At 42.8% G+C, this 4,557-nt stretch overlaps 1 long non-coding RNA gene across 1 annotated transcript; it reads left to right on the forward strand.

Annotated features, from left to right (window-relative positions):
• The first annotated feature begins 2,298 nt into the window (after nt 1-2,298).
• On the forward strand, nt 2,299-4,304 carry LOC142830545 (uncharacterized). Its single transcript, XR_012905861.2, has 4 exons — nt 2,299-2,435; nt 2,967-3,020; nt 3,900-3,967; nt 4,170-4,304. It is a non-coding gene; the product is annotated as an uncharacterized LOC142830545 (long non-coding RNA).
• The last annotated feature ends 253 nt before the right edge of the window (nt 4,305-4,557 follow it).

The following is a 4,557-nucleotide window of genomic DNA, read 5'->3' on the forward strand; positions in this document are numbered from 1 at the left end:
GGTAGATGTGGAAATCCATGATGATGGATTTCCAGGACAAATTGGGCTCAAGTAAATGGAGTAACAGTGAATGGTTCCTTTTATGACTTGCCTCTCCTGTTTCTGGAAGAACATTGTTGAAGCAATCACATTAGCTTTGTATAACATGAACATTTTTTTGTGGTTGTTTGGAAGGTTATATTTTGAGCGGATACTGTATTAATTATGTTTTAATCATTGTTTTATAATTCATGTATATGCTTCAAGAGCCTGTAATTTGCATATTCTACAAAGAAAAAATAAACTAAACAAGAAATAACCTAGATTGTGGGTTTTCTTTCCCTCCTGAGTGAATGGAGATAGACCATCTAGCATACAGAGTTCAGCACAGCAAAGGTTCACATTGTAATTTCTGCTAATGGTGCAATTTGTGATGCCAATAAAGCAAGGTGTAGAAAATGAACAGCATGCTCATCAGCCATCTGTCTATAACAATGCATCAGTCTCTCTCTGGTATTTGTAAGGTGCCCATCACATTGTTACCCAGCTACTCTCTGTGCCCCAGATGACCTTCCTCTTTCCTTATTGCTATGGCGTTCTTTCCAACAAAAGGGCAAATAAAGACACTGCAAATGCCCTCAACTGCATTCCAGGGATAAAAGTATGAAATATTTTGCTCCAAAAAAATGATAAAGAGGTCAAACTAGGCCTCAAATCAGCTGCCATTCACCTGTTTAGATGGTTTTCTTTATGTGCAAAATTTTTGCCACCTTGTGAAGATGGCTTAGCTCAGTGGCTCTTAAACTGTGGCCTGGGACCCCAAAGTGGGTCATGGCCCATTTTAATTGGGGCTGCCAGGGCTGGTATTAGATTTGCTGAGGCCCAGGTAGGGTCCAAGCCCCACTATCCAGGAGTCAGGCTTCAGCTTTAGTCCTGGGATGCTGGGCTTAGGTTTTGGGTTTCAGGCTACAGGCTCCTTGCCTTGGGCTCTGACTTGGTCCCCCTACTTGCAGCAGGGAGGCTCAGACTTTGTCTCCTTCCCGCCAGGTTAGTGGGACTCAAACTTTGGTTCCCCTCCCTCTGCCTCCGGGGTAGTGGGACTCAGATGAGCTCAGGCTTTGGCCTCCCCTCCTGGGGACAGGTAGTAACTCTTCTTAACAGAGGGGATCGCAGTAAAATGAAGTCTGAGAAACCCAGGCCTATATCAACACTGCCAGTAAAGGGCAGGTAAAATGCTACTGTTCTTGTTTTATACAGTATGCTATGCAAGATACTTGTCTTTAATTGGTAAGGTAAAGCTTTTGCTCTCTTTTCAAATATGTAGCCTCTCATGGATGACCCATTCATGACCACACAGATGACAAATCCCATTTTACACAACTTAGACATCTGTATGGGCCACACTTAAAAGCATGTCTGTTGTGTGGTGCATACAAAGGCTCTCCCATAAAATTATCAATGAAATCTACTTTAACACCATATGAAGATGTGCTCCAGAAGTTGTAGGATGAATGAGAAAAACAGTGACTAGTCTAGCAGCACCTTGAAGACTAACAAAACATGTCAAGTTTTCCCTGTATAGGGAGAAAAGGATGAGGAAATGCATATTACAACAGGAAGTAAAACACCATTTTTTAATCTGCCTTAGAGATGAAGAACTTTTATACAGAAGTGTATGGCTTTGCATAAATCTGCATCAACAAAAGACGATTCTTTATTTAGACGTGTGAATTACATGCAGTTTCATTAACAATCGCCATGGCCAGAATTTTGATGGAGGAGAGACTATAAATGGCAAATAGTCTCTAGACTGAAGGATACCAATTAGATTTTGCTCTTTTGTTTTATTTCCCCTCCTGTCCCACAAATACCCAAGAGACTAAAACAGGTTGAGCTCTTCAAAGCTGTTCATGAAAGCAGAGCAACTACTTTTACAGTATTGTCTATTCTGCCCCTCATGAAGGATTTAATCATCTCTTATATCAATGGCCCAAACTAAACAGAAAAAATAAAGAGGAAATTGGCCAATAGTACTGAAAATACCAGAGCAAACGCACGTGACCTGACTTTCAGAAGTTACTACTGCTTTTGGATGCCTCAGTTTTTAGGTTCCCAACTTGAGAGAATACAAGTGTGTGTGCACAAGTGAATGTGACAGAGTGTGCGTGTGAGAGACTATGTTGGGAGACTGAGACAGCATGTGTGTTAGGGAGCATGTGAGAGTTTGTGTATGACAAGATTTCTGAGGGAGGGAGTTGTGATTGTGACTCATGAGTGACAGTGTATGTAGGTATGAGTGCGAGTCTGTGTGAGAGAGAGACAGTGAGCACACTGTCACTTTAAGTCTCCTTCTCCTCCCCCCAGCTTGGCTCTCCTCACCATGCTGACTCACATGGAAATTTTTCTCATCTTGTTCTGGCCCCAGCCTAGTCCCCACCGGAGACTGAGTGGCACAGGTAGGATGCAAGGGGGACTCTACTCCAGGCTGCAGTGGGCCAGGCCACAAGTGACCATCTGGCCAAACCATTCTGGGCTCCCTGGGGTTGGGGTGGCAGAGCAGAAGACTGGAGCCCTCAGCTGGCCAGCTGAGAAGCAAGTGAGGGAGGGGATGGGGAGAAGCCTGCTGGGCCAGCATGGGGGGGCCCAGAAGAGAGGATTCAGCTGCAGCCAGTGTGGAGAATAATGCTCCAAATTTTCAGGTGTCCTGTGCAGTGGCATATGCTGTGTATACCTAAGGATGGCCCTACTGAACAGGTGTCTTTGTTGTGTTTGACAGGCTAGGCCCATTCTGTCCCCATCCTGTTAAGCAACTCCTCTCGGCCAGATGTTCTCCTTCCTGGCTTGTTCTGAATGACACAGTAAACATCAGTGACCTGAAAAAACTATTATTTGTAAACATTTGTTATGATGAGGAAATATGTTTAAGGGTCCTCCTAGAAGCAGCTTTCATGTTTATATAACACACTTACTGCTTTATTTTATCAAAGGGTTTCTACTAAGGATTTCATGCATTCAACACATGAAATGTGTTTTCAGCAGAGGTAAGAGAAATAGGATGCAATAGAACAATAAATGTAAAACAGTAGGTAATCTTTTAGCAAGCATAACTTAAGGAATCGGAAGCCAAAATGTTACTATACAGATCTACCTACTTATTCCCCTTCCCTCCCCCCCGCCCCCACACACCTTCTGTTTTCATTTATTGTTTCAGTGGGAGTCATCTGAATATGAAAATGTATCGAGCAGTTTTATAAAATATCATTCCAACAATGGGAGTCTATCCTCTCACCTTTTTCTGTTCTAGAGTAGTTTGGAATTTTTACCACTGTCCATGCAGAAAAAATATTCCCCAAATAAAATCAGTCGGTGGGAGTTTTACAGAAATAAAGAAATAAGGTTTCCCAACTGAAATTTAAAAGGTACACAGGTCTTGAGTTGGACATGTGCATAGGAGTGATCGCTACTCTAGGTGAATATAATATCAAAACACTAGGGTTCGTGTACTGACTAGGGATGTGAAGGACTAGTTGACTATCTGATAAGCAAATGCTTATTGGACAGTCAACAGGCTAGTGGACTAGTCGCTCCCTGCCACTCCCCCCCTCCCCCACCTCCCCGCTGCTGCCTCTATCACAAAGAGGCAGCAAGAGGGGGAAGAGGAGAGGGTAATTCAAAGCAGCAGCACTGCTTGATGCCTGAGGCCAGGCTCCGGACTCCACGGGGCACTTTTGCCTTTGAAGTGTAGCAACAATCCTAGGGTTGTTGCTACACTTCACAGGCGAAAGTGCCCTATCGACTAATCGAATAGTCCGTTAGTCGATATTTAACATCCTTACTACTGAGAGACTAGTATTTAGATTTTTATCCAAGTAGCAAGGTTTTTTGGACAAAAATGGAACTTTGCTTTGTCTGAACATTAGGAAACGAAGCTGCCTCCAACAACTCTATTTTGGTCTGCCCTTTCCTTCCTTCAAAGGAGTAAAGCCAGGTTGGTTGATCTTCTGCTCAGTTTTCCTGCTTGTTGGAGCATTCCTTCTCCTACCCTACCTGACCGGCCCACATCTACATGCGCCCCCAGCAACCTCACTGAAAGCTGGGACTGCAAGGAGTGCAGCATCAGGCTCACAATTGCCAACTAATTAATTTGTAATGATGGTGATATAGTATACATTACACATTCTCATCAACAGCAGAGGTATGCTTAAAAGAAACCCTGAATGATGAAGCTGCTTTGCTGACTACACAGAGAGAGAATAAAGGATATGTTTAGTAGATAATGAAAGCTGTATTATTAAAATAAAGCACCTAACATTTCTAGTGCAAGGACAGATGTTTTTCCACTACAAGAGTCTCCCAGTCTTTGTTTTTCAAATAGCCTATCTGTTTATAATCCTTATATTTGTTATCCTCAAAGATAATAATCACAGAGATACACAAGCATACTGAGTGAAATTCACATCTCTTCCAAGGGCCAGTCCAAAGTCTGTGCACCAGTTACATTGTCTTAAGTCCTAAATAAGCAGTAACTGATACATAGATCTTACACCAGGCTCTTTAAAGAGAGGTGAATTTTGTTCA

This window comes from Pelodiscus sinensis, chromosome 9 (assembly GCF_052426305.1).
Source record: "Pelodiscus sinensis isolate ZL-2025 chromosome 9, ASM5242630v1, whole genome shotgun sequence".
NCBI lineage: Eukaryota > Metazoa > Chordata > Testudines > Trionychidae > Pelodiscus > Pelodiscus sinensis.